Source organism: Zootoca vivipara, chromosome 15, assembly GCF_963506605.1.
Source record: "Zootoca vivipara chromosome 15, rZooViv1.1, whole genome shotgun sequence".
NCBI classification, from domain to species: Eukaryota; Metazoa; Chordata; class Lepidosauria; order Squamata; family Lacertidae; genus Zootoca; species Zootoca vivipara.
Genome location: NC_083290.1, coordinates 44,491,783 through 44,507,362, shown reverse-complemented (window position 1 = coordinate 44,507,362; position 15,580 = coordinate 44,491,783). Strand labels below are relative to the sequence as shown.

Here is a 15,580-nt window from a genome sequence, read left to right as displayed (position 1 = left end):
GAATTTATTCACCCCAAAAATTAAACATATTCAACCTACATAATTAAACTACATAACTACATAATTAAAAAACTAATCTTTATTTCATGATGGAATAACCTTTGGATGGTAATATATTTTCCTCAAAAAGCATTTTTTTAAAAAAAAAATCTGATTAAAATTTTAAAAATCTGATTTAAATAAAAAAAATCTGATTTTTAATTTTTTTTAAAAAAAAATCATTGATTTTTATCCACCCTGCTATATCCACAGCATTCCCTTCATCTACCAGGCTTCTACCTGCAATGATTTACTGGAACTGCCTTCTGTATATTTAAAAATGAGTCTGTAGAATTTCTTGGATACATCACTCCACCTCATCTTGTAATGAGTAAGACAAGCTGAACACACTGAAGCAATTTAAAGCCCCTCGTCCCGCCATTGGTGCTTCAGTCTACCTGTACTTCCCTTGAAATCAAGAAGCATCAGATGTAGCCAAAGCCTCCAAAGCAGAAAAAACACAACCTGCTCCCTAGCCTTGTTTTTCAAAAGCATTTTATAATCTGCTTTACAAAGTAGCGTATAACTGGGGAAAATCCATCTGAGAGAGATGTGTGAATAGTGGAAAACTGAAGACTCCAGAATAGTAAGGAAGCATCAAACCTCAGGAATCTTTGACAGAAATAACATTGTTTAAGAAAGGCAAATTAGAATATACGAAGGGACTTTCCAGGTTCTGTATGGAAGGGAATTCCATAACCACGGAGCCACCACTGAGAAGGCTCTATCACTTGTGGTTTCCAACCCAAGTATCCATTCTTGTGGGTGCAGGAGGAGGGCCTCTGTAAGCCGATCTGAATAAACAGCCAGGTTTTTCTTCTTCATGGCTTTCATCTCCCTTTATAGGTTGTGGCAGCCTAGCAGTCCACCAGTCACCCTATGAATCCTTAATGCTGCAACTCCCTCCAACTCCAGACCACTTCCCCCTCTTTCAGACTCCAGTGCAGGGCTGGAGAACCCTTTTCAGCCTTCTGGACAACCTTTTGAATATACGTTTTATCTTTGCTTCTAATGCACTCACTCCTACCTCCCAATCCTTTGTCAAGGCAAGCAAGAGGCATCAGCAGCAGAGGTCGAGGATGCCTTCCAGCCAGCCAGAAATATTCCAGGAGAGGCAGCTCAGGCGGTAGTGAGAGGTGAGGCCTGGGGAGGGCTTATGGTATGGGGAGAGTCCTTAGGGTCAGATAAGAAGTTTGGAGGGCTCCATTTGGCCCTCAAGTCTCTACCCCAGCAGCCTGCTCTGTCCAGAAGGGAAGCTTATCAAGTCTATGTATACTGTATTCCACATGGTCATTCCCCCCCCCCAATAACTCTTTTGAACCCCACTAAAAGCACCTGCAGTAGAACTACTTTGTAGAGGCCAATCTCCAGGCCTATCATAATTTACATTATGCATTACACTTCAGATTGTTTTTTCCAGTCAAATACACTCTACCAACTGTCAGTTGCTTCTGGCATGCTGATATTTCCCAACCTTTAATGTCAAGAATTTAGCACCCTACTATAATTCTTATGAATATTTTCCAGATATGTTTTAATGGATTTGTTTTACAATCTATGCTTTCATACTCTCTGGAGTAAAAGGCAGTATAGAAGTGTTTTTTAAAAAAAGTTTAGTGCAACATTTTTACCTCTTAAAGTATTTTGGTGGAAGAGGGGGCTGAGAAATCATCTTTGAGAAATCCTGAACAGACAAGTTTAACTTTTTAAGGGACGGGTTGTAGCTCAGGAGTGGAACATGTGCTTTGCATGCAGACGATTCCAGATTCAATCCCTGATGTTTCTAGGTAGGACCGCAGGTGTATTCTGTCTGAAAGCTACTGCTAAATAATCTAGATGCTATTGAGCCAGATTGGCTGGAGACTGGCAAATGTTGTCCTTATCTTCTATATTAAAAAGTGGGTTTGGGTAAGAAAGTTTGAGAAAACCACAGAATCAGTCTGACTGGGAAAGGTACTAGAATAGATATGGAGCACACAAGTTGCTTATTTCCCCCTCCCTCACAATTAATGTTCCTTTTGTGTCATGCCTTTTAGATTGTAAGTCTGAGGGCAGGAACTCTATTATGTCTGTTGGTCTGTAAGTTACTCCGGGAGTCTTTTTGGGACTGAAGATCAAGGTAATTTTTTCAAGTAAATAACTATGCAGTGATTAGTTAGGGCCAGCGTGGACTGTCAACAACAAACCCTGCCAAGCTAACTTTATAGATTTTTTAAAAATTGGGCTACTAGCATAGTCAATAGTGGGATTGCTGTGGACATACTTTATTTGGATTTCAGCAAAGCATTGGGTAAAGTCTCCCATGATACTTTGATAAGCAGCATACACAGGCAAAGTTTTATCAATGACTTAGATTAAAGGATAGAAGGAACACTTATCACTTTGGAAATGACACAAAACCAGGAGGTATTGCTAACATTACAGGAGACAGGAATAAAACTTAATAAAATGATATGCAGCAGAATGAAAATGCAAAGTTATCCATTTAGGCCAGGCATCCCCAAACTTCGGCCCTGCAGATATTTTGGACTACAATTCCCATCTTCCCCGACCACTGGTCCTGTTAGCTAGGGATCATGGGAGTTGTAGGCCAAAACATCTGGAGGGTCACAGTTTGGGGATGCCTGATTTAGGCACATGAACCAGGTGTATGAGATGGGAGATATCTGATACGGCAGTAACACATGTGAAAATGAGCTTGGGACTGTAGTCAGTCACAAGCTGAACATGAAGTTAGAAGTGTGATGTGGCTAGAGAGAAGGCAAATGAGATTTCTGGCCCCATTAACAGAATCATTGTTTCCAAGTCATGAGAAGGCCTACTTCCACATCATTCAGCACTATTCTGAATACATCCAGTGGACTGTGCCCAGTTTCTGGACTTTGCATTTTGAGGATGTAGATCAGGAGTTCCCATACTTACCACGCTTTGGGACGGTGCCCAAAGTGCCGATCACGCGAAGGAGCGTGCGCCCATACGCAGGAGCACCGTAAATAGCTTGTGCGCATGCACACGGGCCTCCTCCGACCTGAAAGTGCGCCAGAAATGATGCGCATGCATGCAAGCTATTTCCAGTCCTCTTTTGACCTGGAAGTGGGCAGCTGCGCGGGGACAGCGGGCGGCGGGGCTGCATAAATGAGGCCTTCAGGCCGTATCCGGCCCCTGGGCCGTAGTCTGGGGACCCCTGATGTAGATGGATAAGAGCAGGTTCAGAGGAAGGGCATGAAGATGGCCATTGGTATATAGAAAATAAATCCTGAGGAAAGGTTGATGGAGAAGAGATGACTAAGGGGAGACATGAGAGCACTACTCCAGAATCTGAAGGGCTGCTATATAGAGGCAGGCAAAAGCTGTTTTCACAGAATAATAGAATTGGGGGGGGGGAACCAAGGGTCCAATCCCCCTGCAGTGCAGGAATCTTGACCCATTTAAGGTCTCTATCCAATCTGAAACTATACCAGACGCGGCTTAGCTTTGCAAATGGGCTAGCAGTTTTATTGCTGCATCTGGATGGGAAGGACTAAATCAAATGGCATTACATTATACGATGGTACACTATTTTAGCAAAACATTAGGTGAAACCTTTGGACAGTAAGAGCAGTTTGATAATGGAATCGGTTACCCAGGGATGTGGAAGACTCCCTCACTGGAGCTCAAGCCACCTACACTTGATGCTTTTGAATTATGGTGCTGGAGGAGACTCTTGAGAGTCCCATGGACTGCAAGAAGATCAAACCTATCCATTCTGAAGGAAATCAGCCCTGAGTGCTCCCTGGAAGGACAGATCGTGAAGCTGAGGCTCCAATACTTTGGTCACCTCATGAGAAGAGACGACTCCATGGAAAAGACCCTGATGTTGGGAAAGATTGAGGGCACAAGGAGAAGGGGACGGCAGAGGACGAGATGGTTGGACAGTGTTCTTGAAGCTACAAACATGAGTTTGACCAAACTGCGGGAGGCAGTGGAAGACAGGAGTGCCTGGCGTGCTATGGTCCATGGGGCCACAAAGAATCGGACACGACTAAACAACTAAACAACAACAACAACTATTGATGGCTACTAGCTTTATGTCTTTGTTCCACCTCCACTGGGGCCTTGGAATGCCAGTTGCTGGGAAACACTCATAGGGAGAAGAAGAAGACTGTTGTGCTCAGGTCCTGCTTTGAGGCTTGCCATTAGGCACCAGGTTGGCCACAAGATGCTGAACTAGTTGGGTCTTTGGCCTGATCCAGCAGACTCTTACGTTACTTAGTAGAAGCTGGCCAACCATCTGTTGGGGATGCTCTAAGTTGGGTGTCTTGCCCTCAGCAGCAGGTTTGACTATATGGCAGGCATCCCCAACCTTCGGCCCTCCAGATGTTTTGGACTACAATTTCCATCATCCCTGACCACTGGTCCTCTTAGCTAGGGATCATGGGAGTTGTAGGCCAAAACATTTAGAGGGCCGCAGTTTGGGGATGCCTGCTGTATGGTTTACATGCCTGCCTGCCCGAGGAGTATGAATCCAGGTATGCCTTAAGTTACAGACATGGGAGCATGGACATAGCCTTCTTTCTAAGTTCTAAATCTCATCTAAGTCATTTAAATTTCTCTGTCCAGTTTCCAGAGTCCTGAAATCCCAAGTCTGCTCATTAATGCCATTCTTGTCCAAACAAGATTTTAAGAGAGGTGACAGATTATGCCTATTTGTTCTTAAGTCAGCATTCTGTAGATTTGAGGGGAAGCACAGTCTATCCAGTCAAATGAGTATGTCAATTAAAAAACAAATCGGACCTGCATGTTGGTGCAGAAGTGTCCCCATGGCCACAGCTGGGCCTCTTCCCTGGAGCACAAACAGCGGATCTCGCCCTTAGAGCCGCAGGGGAACAGTTTTGCGCCCGCGCACGGGGCACCTCGCTGGCTCACAGGGCCCCAACCCCCGCCTTCCCCTCCCCTCCCCTCCTGCCCACCTTACGGGGCTGCCTCTAAGACTGTCCTGGGCTGTACCTGCGGGTTGCGCTGTCTTTTCCACCGGGACCCCGCCAAGCTTCGAGCCACAGGCCAGAGCCACGGCTTCCCTGTCCCCAAAGGCGCCTGCTTGCTGTTGCATCGGGCTGTCCTGCTTGTGCTTGAGGGAACCTGAACGAGCTACACAGAAAGCAGCGCCGCCGCCGCTGCCGCCGCCTAGCGATGCTGCCCCCGGGCCGGGACAAGCGCGCGCGCCCTCCGCCCGACCCGTCCAGGCGCCGCGCTCGCCTCGTCCCTCGTCCTGGAGGGAAACTGCAACTCCCAGCATGCCCGGCGCCTGGCGCAGCGCGGGCAGCCAATGAGGCGCCGCTTTCTTCCGGCGCTGCCTCTGAGGGAGCTTTGTGCTGCGCGAGAAGAAAGGCGGCGGCGAAGGCGGCGGGCAGGGCCGAGGCCGGGGTCTGAGAGCGAGAGAGCGAGAGAGAGCGGAGCGCCAGCGCCCCCTCACTTCCCTGGACTCGTCGCCCGCCCGCCCCCGGTTTCTCTTCGCTCGCAGCCCTCGAGGCTCCTGCGCCGCCCGCGACGGAGGAGAAGGAGAAGGAGGCGGCAGAGGAGGAGGAGGCGGCGGGAGCGCCGCGTCAATTGAGGCCGGGGATCGAGCGCGGCCTACGGCGGGGCCTGGCCCGCCCCCTTTGCCGAGTCCGGCCCGGCGAGGCCCTTTCCCGCCGCGCTTCCTCCGTTACGCGTCCCGGCGGTAATCGGTCCGATACGGCGGGGAAGTTAGAATGGAACAGACTGACGGTGAGGCGCCACGGGGGGGGGGCAGGGGGGCGGAAACGTCGCCTTGCGAACGAGCCTACCCAAGTTGCTAGTCCTCAACATTCCTCCGTGTCCAATATTTACTTTTTGGAGAGTCCGCCATTTTTCCTTTAGTTTTTCATCTACAGGACCCTTGATGAAAACGTGAGCTGAAGTGTGTTAGGCTTCTCATGATAGAACGGTAGAGTGCGAAGGCATCGCGAGGGTCATTAGTCCAACCCGCTGCATTGCAGGAATCCTTTGCCCGATGCGGGGCTCAAACCCACGACCCCGAGAACGAGAGTCTCCTGCTGTACTGACAAGAGCAGTTTTGGGCCCCTCATCCCCACCTGGTCTTCTTTCTTTGCTCCTGCACGGGTGACCTCCCTCCCTTTGGTATTGGCTTGGATAGACATATTTATGTGGCAGTAACAAGCGCAGGAAGCAAAAGCTTCCCTTCCCGGTTTCCAAGAAGCAAACCTTACTTGGCACAGACAACCACAAGTGGGTATTTTCAAGGTGTCTCCCCCCCCCCAGTGCTTTAGGGTATATCTGTAATCCAAAGTAGCCCTCAGTAATCTGAAATGTGGTGTGCATTAGGATCAGTGGGTTCAAATCCTCATTCAGCTGTTAAACTCACTTTGTGACCTTAGGCCATTCAATATTTCTCAGCCTATGTGTGCTGCCCTGAACGCTTTGGAGAAAGGGCAATATAAAATCGTGACAAATAACCTGTAGCTATTATTATATCTCAAAATTTGATCTGAGAGATGGTGGGTTGCTGAAGACCCCATAATGAGTTCATGGCAAAGTGAGATTTAAAATACTGCAAGTTTCCAAATTTGGACCTAATAGTCCCTTAGCTCTCCCCGTTGAGGTTAGTGGGCTTCTTGGGGAGATATGTATAGTAGTTAACTGGTTAATATACCACCAATTGAGGGAGAGCTCTAAAGAGTCAGGGGGTCATTACATGTGGAAGTAAGGACTTTTCATAGTGGCTTTGGCTCTGAGTACCATAGTATTTGTGTGTTTGGTAGACATTTAGCAGTAGCAACACCAAGAACTTGTAGCAAAAGTACACCAACAAAGTATCATCAAAACATCAAACACTTTATTAAAATACATAAAAAACTATTCCACAGCAGCTTAATCCCTGACAGTACAGTGGTACCTCGGTTTATGAACGTAATCTGTTTCAGAAGCCCATTCTTAAACCGAAACTGTTCTTAAATTGAGGCGCACTTTCCCTAATGACGTTCCGTTCTTAGACTGAGGTGAAGTTCGCAAACACTACTTCCAGTTTTGCGGAGTTTGTAAACCGAATCGTTTGTAAACAGGGCTGTTCTTAAACCGAGGTACCACTGTATGTGGTAGTAGATAGTGCAGAGGGGAGATATTGGGTACCATATATATTTGGGGGGAATGGGGGTTTGGTGAGACCAAGGAATGTGAGGATGTATGGGTAGTATAGGACTCTGAAACAGATGGAGTAGAAGTGGGATGATGACTGGAGGCTAGATCTCACATGGAGCAATGGCGTTGTGAGGATGCCAGAGTTGGGACAAAGGCTGGAGGTGGGTTGAGGCATCATAATTATACACCTTTAGGTTCCAGACAAAATGTTCCTCTTCAATCTGTCCTTTGACTGATTAACATTTTACAGAATATGCCTTTTAAATTTGTTTGTGGGAAGTGGGGTTATGGTTGTTTTTATCATGTATTTTGTGCTTCATCTGAGATCTGCAGATGAAGGGCAGTGTACAAATTTAATAAATAAAATAAAATGGGATTTATGAATTGGTGATTTGGTGAGAAATAATAAAGCCAGCTGGTATGCAAGGAGCATAGCTGCCAAGTTTTCCCTTTTCTCGCGAGGAAGCCTATTCAGCATAAGGGAATTTCCCTTTAAAAAGGGAGAACTTGGCAGCTATGGCAAGGAGGTTATAGTCCTATACGGTAGTTGTGGTTGATGTCAACATGACAATGGAAGTACAGTTGCTGAGGCATTTTAGGTAGTTTGGAGTGTTAGACTCTTCAAGACTGTTGGCTTAAAGGATATGAGAAACAATATAGGAAAATACATTATGAAATAATTTATAGTCAAAGTGTTGTTATGGTTTGTGTGTTGTGACCAGTACAATAATAGAATAACTGTGCTGGAGTCTGGAGAGATGGCCTTAATGTAGTGTTGTATAGAAGTGTGAGAATATGGACTGTGGGTGTGGAATTGGTTATGTAGCGTGCCATGGGGTTGCTGTTTTGCATGACATTCTAACTAGAAAGCCATAAATAATCATGGGGTAGTGTTGGCCTTGGAGTTGGAGAAGTCTAATCTGGGACTGTTAATAACACAACCTTTTGCATATGTATATACAGTGCCTGCCTACACATATAAATTTGCATGAATGCCCTATTAAGCCTTCAACCTAGAGTTCAAGAAAGAGATCTCTTGTTGCTAAAGGGAGAGGCACCCTCATTGTTTTTTGAAGAAGGGTTGAGGAATAACTGAGGATAGACCAGATAATAGTTTAATTTGATGGAGGAGGGCCATTTGGATTTAAAGGGGCAGAGGCAGCCATATTTGCTGCTATATACTGCAGTGTAAATCTCTTTAGACCCCCTACTCCCCAAAAGAAACAAGACTTGCTTTGGGTTAACAAATGATCTTTAAGATCCTTCCCCTTGTTCCTTATACTCTATCTTAAAATGATACCATTCTGAAATTTATCATAAGCAGGCTGGGAAAGGAACATCTTTCCTCCTTTTCATTTCTTTCTGCAGCCAGTACTGCTAGGGGACTGTGGTGCAGAAATTAACCCTTTTCAATACAAATCTGCAGCAGGATTATACAGACATTTTTCTCTCCATGTTCATGAATAGCTAGAGTCTCTGTTGTAAATGGTAGAAGGCTGAACGTCTTCAACAATTTCTTTAAGTAAACAAGGAAATGACATTGCCAAGGCCTTCGACAAAAGGCACACTTGTTTGTGAACAGCAAGATGAAACTTACTTACTGATTGTGTTTTAAATATTATACATGAAGGGATTTCCTCCTACCTTTTTCTTAATGCTTTTTTTTACTCTATTCCTGTACAGATAGCTAAGTGTTCCTTTATTTTAACTGCCATTGAACTGTGCAGATGCTGTTGTTTGTATTTAATGTGTAGCAGACAACAGAGATATGAGACAAATTGCTGTTCAGGTATCTGATTAGTGGGAAACAGGTATATTTGTGTGATGCTTTGATAATTTTTTTCAAATTGATAGCATTCCAGGGTTTTTTTCTACAGTGGAGAGAGGCTCCATATTCTGATTGTATCTCTAATGATTGTAGTTTGTTCATTTTGTTTTTCTGTGTTGATATGACGGAAGTATAAATGTGAATGTCTTGTCAATCAGCCACAATCTTTGCATGTTTGGATAAATCCTGTGTCAGTTTGTTTTAAAATCAAAGTATCATATTCTGATTTGCGTCATTTTTATGTATCTGTTTACATGCTTCTCAGTGTTCCTGTTTTTGCCTTTAAAAACCCTAATACTCTGGGGGCAAAATTTATTACTATGATTGGCTATATACAGAATATCATTAATATTTTCATAACTGCACCATGTTCTGTGTAACTCTTGTGCTGTTCTTTCTGGTTACTATTTTCTCTAAGCAAGTCTTAGTAAAATACAATCAGTGGATGACACCAGGTGCTATTGAATCGGTTAAAGTAGTAATGTTTGGCTCCAGTAGAGAGGACAAGTACATTGGCAAAGGGGAAGTTTGTAACAAAATGCTTTCTAGGAATAATTATTTTTCACTTTAAATTGATTACTTTTTTACTTCAGCGCTGTGTATGTAAAGTTGGAAATGACTCTTAACATTTTGTATGATGGCTAGGTTGATGAACTGCTTTGCTCTTCCTAAAACTGTTGAGACTATGCTTTCTATAATATAAAAATACAAAACAACCAGAGTGTTGGCAATTTATGTGGGAATGAGAAACCCCAGAGCCATGAGATGATGCCTTTCTTGGACCAGCTAGGCTTTAAAATACTTGAACTGAGCTTATTTTGCAAACCTAATTGATCTAGTGAAAATAGCATCCTGTGTAAAATTTGTGTAAGATGGTAAAGTTTTTATTTTATTTTGCAAGCGAAAGATTTTGTATACTTGAAACACTTGAAAATGGTAGGCAGCACGAAGGCCTTGATTTTCTTCTCTGCATGGCTGCTTGTATGCAAATGTGATAGCGTTAGACAGCCAGCACCTTAGCCCAGACACACCTGGGCTAAGAGGGTGTCATTGATTTACTGTTGAAGCCTACTAATGGAATCCTAACCATGTCTGCTCAGAATTAAGTCCTATGGAATTCACTGGGGGGTTAAAATTGCAGATTATGTTGTCCAGTCCGCTCCTCTGGTGGTAGTGTTGCTAATTATTGTAGTGTGTTTATATAATTATTTGTATATAATTTAGTAACTGCTCTCTCTTGTACTCTTAACAAGATGTGAAAAAAGTCTGTAATAATGATACCATAAAAATAGAATGCCACAAAAGCCATAAACAGCAGTGTCATAATCAGAGAGTTCAATAAATACGTCGACCAGTACCCAGGCAGTGTTTCATCTGCTGATGGAAAGTGTTGCAGTGTTGAACTCTCTAGTTCAGAGAGTAGGGCAAACACAGAAAAGCTTTACTAAAGGGTCTCAGATGCAAGGGTCCACTGCACCCTTATAGTTCTGCCTGTCTGGTCCTTTTCCTTTCAGGCCACACCCCTTCTCAAGCCCACATTTCTCACTGGCCCTGCTCCACGCCTCCCTCCTGTCTAGATGCAGTGTGTCATTGATCTGTAATAATGCCTTTTGCTTGCCTGGATGGAGACACACACATGTAGAAATAGCTTGACTTCTGAATGACTGGGCTGTAGCCTCCAGTACAAAGCTACGTGTTGTGTCCCTTGGGCTACCCTCCACTGCCGTGTGACCCCCAGAAGGTTGCAGTGCCTCTACTCAAAACAATGCACATGATCAAATTTAAGCAATTCTAAATTCCCAATTATTTTTATTGTCGGACAGCTAAGCACTTGCTGGGACTTTAAAGTGCTTAACGGGCTGAATAATGCCAAATGATCGATAACCTACAAATGAAGCCTGGGCTTACTTTTGAGGTTAAATTTAACTTTTGGTGTGTGTCTAGAATCGAAGAGTAGCGTTGTGTTTATCAGATTGGGAAAAATACTACTCTTTGGCTATAAACATTCCAATAATGAATTACATCATTTGTGTACATTCAAGAAAAATGCAGAATTGTAATTACAGTCGTACCTTGATTGTCGAATGGAATCCATTCCGGAAGTCCGTTTGACTTCTGAAAATGTTCGACAACCAAGGTGCGGTTTCCCATTGGCTGCAGGAGCTTCCTGCACTCAATCGGAAGTCACGCCAGACGTTTGGCTTCCAAAGAACTTTTGCAAACTGGAAAATTCACTTCCGGGTTTGCTGCATTCAGGAGCCAAAACGTTTGAGTTGTAAGGCATTTGGGATCCAAGGTACGACTGTATTGATGAAGGAGGATGTACAGCTTTGTGCTGACTTTCTGATATTCTGTTTCTCTCAGTCTAACCGTGTTGAATTACTAATGAAAGGGTTATGTTCCTTCAGTGAAACACTGGCTGTTTGCCTACCATCACAAAATGGGATGCTGGAGTTAATGCAATAAAAAGGTGTTGCAGGGGATCAGTCTCTGTGTCCTAGTTCAACCATTTGTTGACTCTGCTTTTTAAAGCCTGTTCTTTTGGAGGAACATTAAATATAAAATGTAACATTTTGATGTTTTCTGCCTTGAAAGGAAGAGTGGGATACAAATTAATAAATACCAATAATGTAGAAATGTGCTTAAAGTTTTCATGTTGGTTATAGTTGTTATGAAGTTTGCTTATTGCTATATTTTGTAATAACTTTTATTTAATTACTTTAGAGCATTAATATCTTGCTTTTCAGGTGATTTCTGAGTTGTTAATGTAGCTGAAATACTAAAAAAGTAATAGATGCAGAAAATGCATCCTATAACAGTAGCATAACAATGATCAATAAATCATTTTTAAAAATTTCATTTAAAAAATCCTTCCAGTAGCACCTTAGAGACCAAATAAGTTTGTCATTGGTATCAGCTTTTGTTTGGATGCACAGTTCTTCAGTTAGTTGATTAGTTGTAGGAGCAAGAAAGTGTGTTACTCTGCAAGCCACGCATATCAGGAAATGCTCAGCTACCCTGATTGTAATATGTAGTTCCTTTTCTTGCCTTGTAGCAAAACAAATCACATTTCTAAAAAGTAATTTTAATATACATTAGAGATCACTTTAACATTTAGGAGCAGCACAGTGTGGTGTTAAAGTAGTATTATCTACACTCAACTCAAGTGCTTGTGACACACTTCTGTACAGTTTACTGTCAGTGTGGAGCAGGCACCCCCAAACTGTGGCCCTCCAGATGTTTTGGCCTACAACTCCCATGATCCCTAGCTAACAGGACCACTGGTCAGGGATGATGGGAATTGTAGTCCAAAACATCTGGAGGGCCGAAGTTTGGGGATGCCTGGTGTGGAGCATCCAGTGATTGAGGTATAATAATTATTATTAATAATAATAATATATTATTTATACCCCGCCCATCTGGCCGGGTTCCCCCAGCCACTCTGGGCGGCTTCCAACCAAAATATTAAAATACAGAAATCCATCAAACATTAAAAGCTTCCCTAAACAGGGCTGCCTTGAGATGCCTTCTAAAGGTCTGGTAGTTGTTGTTCTCTTTGACCTCTGGTGGGAGGGCATTCCACAGGGTGGGTGCCACTACCGAGAAGGCCCTCTGCCTGGTTCCCTGTAACTTGGCTTCTCACAGCGAGGGAACCGCCAGAAGGCTCTCGGCGCTGGACCTCAGTGTCCGGGCAGAACGATGGGGGAGGAGACGCTCCTTCAGGTGTACTGGACCGCGGCCGTTTAGGGCTTTAAAGGTCAGCACCAACACTTTGAATTGTGCTCGGAAACGTACTGCGAGCCAATGTAGGTCTTTCAGGACCGGTGTTATGTGGTCTCGGTGGCCGCTCCCAGTCACCAGTCTAGCTGCCGCATTCTGGGTTAGTTGTAGTTTGCGAGTCACCTTCAAAGGTAGCCCCACGTAGAGCGCATTGCAGTAGTCCAAGCGGGAGATAACTAGAGCATGCACCACTCTGGCTAGACAGTCTGCAGGCAGGTAGGGTCTTAGCCTGCGTACCAGATGGAGCTGATAAACAGCTGCCCTGGACACAGAATTGACCTGCGCCTCCATGGACAGCTGTGAGTCCAAAATGACTCCCAGGCTGCGCACCTGGTCCTTCAAGGGCACAGTTACCCCATTCAGGACCAGGGAATCCTCCACACCTGCCCGCCTCCTGTCCCCCACGAACAGTACTTCTGTTTTGTCGGGATTCAACCTCAATCTGTTAGCCACCATCCATCCTCCAACCGCCTCCAAGCACTCACATAGGACCTTCACCGCCTTCACTGGTTCTGATTTGAAAGAGAGGTAGAGCTGGGTATCATCCGCATGGATGACCATGATTATGCTTTCTATCCTACACTTGTCACTGAACTCCTGCTGATTTTTTATATAGGGCATGTGTTGGTCAGCTATTTCACATCTCAACCTGCAGAAAGTATCCTGGAAAGAGAACTCTTTGAATGCTGGAGGGATGCATACCATGTTTCCCCTTTTTAAAGACACCGCCTTATAACTTTTTTTCCTCAAAAAAACACAAGGTGTTTTATTTTCAGGGGATGTCTTAATTTTTTATTAGGTTTTTATTTTTATTTTATTACGGTACGCTTCCTCTGTGTGGGAGGTGGTGCTGTAGAGCCCAAGGCGGGAGCCGGGAGAGCCTCTCCGAAGAACTGTTCGCCCAGCACGTGCTTAAACAGAAAGACCCCAGTCGCATCAAACCAGAGGTCCCTCCAGTCCAGCGCCTTGTTTTTAAAAGCGACTAGAAAGCCGTCCGTTGCCCCGGCAGCGCGAAAGGGCCCGCGGGCCTCCCGTCGCCGCTCAGCCTTGGGCCATGCAGCCCACGACGCTCCAGCGGCGTGGAAGGGGCCAGCAGGCCTCCCGACACCGGGGGGTTTCCCTGTCTGGGCGCTCGGCCTGAGTGGAAAAAAAGTCCTGGGAAGAGCAGGGAGGCTCCCAGCGCTGCTCGCCTGGCGACGCGCTCAATTCATGCACCCCCTCCCACCTGGTCTCAAGCCTCTCTGAGGCTGTAAAGGAAAGCAACAAGGTATGTCTTATTTTTGGGGTATGTCTTATATTTCGCAAATGCCTAAAAATCCTGACATGGCTTACTTTATGACTACGTATTTTTAAAAAAGGGAAACACGGTAGCTGTCAACCCTCCCCTTTTTTGTGGGAAACTCCCTTATCCTTATTCCAAACCACAGCTGTCAGCCTTCCCTTTTTTTGCTGGAAATTCCCTTATTCCAGCGCCCTTTCCCGCTGCTATCCTGGATTGTTAGATATACCGTAGACTTTCCCCGGGACAGGTGAGGCTGCTGATCCCTTATTTTCAAATCCGAAAGTTGACAGCTAAGGAGGGATGACTTTTAAGGGTGGACAAACAGGCCAGGATGTTGAGTGTCTGCTGTAGATTGTGATAAAAAGTTCCCTCCTCCTTTCTTCCTTTGTTCTCCAAACAGGAATGTCAGGCCAGGAATGTCAGGCTGATAGCAGTACAACTCCCCCTCTGCTGCTGCTCTGCCAAAACTGCTTTTGCAGAGGAAAACCAAGCTGTCAGCAGCTGTGGCTTCTCCTTTCTAAACACAGCAGCTCCTTTCCCTCCTCCAACTTTTCTCTATTGCAGAGCAGTTCTGAAAATGGGGGAGGCATTATTTCTCTCTTTGACTCTTAAATGGTGCCAATTATGTATGGTAGGATTCTCAGGGATGTGGAATTGAATAACCCAGTTCTTTACATTCCATTCTTAAAGGTTTGCTCTTTTCTAGGATTTAAGAATTGAAGCCATTTCCAAGACTTTAAATGACAGTAAAACCAACAAAAGCATGAACTCCTGTGGCATGATCTTCAAACCAGGGATCTACCTTAAGAAGCTTGTGCTGCTTCTTCCTTCCTTTTAGTATTTATGTCACCCTTATAACCAGGTTCCCAGAATGACTTTCATTTTAGTTGTAGATGTAATTTGCCATAGCTGTTGGTCTCTGTTTTGAGCAATTTTTCCATTTTTAAAAAGTTGTGAGTGAGTGAGAGCGCATCTATGTTTTTTCATTTTGTACTTTCCCTGCTGGATTTATATTTTTGAGAGATGAGATCTCTTTTGTATTTGTGTCATTAGTAAATGGAATAGTGTATGCTAAATTGCAAGGTGATGGAAGAAAAAGAATGTTCATACTGTGGACCAAATTTTAAGGAAGTGAAGTCAAGTTTCCTAAATTTGCCACTTAAAAAACCTATGTCCCTTTAGAAATGTTTTGTATTTAGCACCAGACAAAATAGCAAAGTACTGTATTCAAACATATGAAACAGGCGGGGGGGGGGGAATAAAAAAATTCCTTCCAGTAGCACCTTAGAGGGGATGCAGGTGGCGCTGTGGGTTAAACCACAGAGCTTAGGGATTGCTGATCAGAAGGTCGGCAGTTCGAATCCCATGCAAATCCCCAGAGTCGGTCACGACTGGACCTAATCGTCAGGGGTCCCTTTACCTTTACCTTTAGCACCTAAGAGACCAACTAAGTTTGTCATTGGTATGAGCTTTCGTGTGTATGGTACTTGGTATAT

The 15,580-nt window shown here is 44.5% G+C and overlaps 1 protein-coding gene across 6 annotated transcripts in view; it reads left to right on the top strand.

The window, feature by feature from the left end:
* Window positions 1–15,580, top strand: part of NSD3 (nuclear receptor binding SET domain protein 3) — a 100,102-nt gene that overhangs the window by 5,775 nt on the left and 78,747 nt on the right. For 3 of the 6 annotated variants that reach the window (XM_035139005.2, XM_035139004.2, XM_035139006.2), the window contains exon 1: window positions 5,364–5,784. The exons of 1 other annotated variant lie outside the window; for it this stretch is intronic. The gene's annotated coding sequence lies outside the window, so the exon portion shown is untranslated. Of the gene's footprint in view, window positions 1–5,361; window positions 5,785–15,580 lie in introns of those variants that run through there. 2 more of the 6 variants (XM_035139003.2, XM_035139001.2) reach the window with 2 other exon arrangements.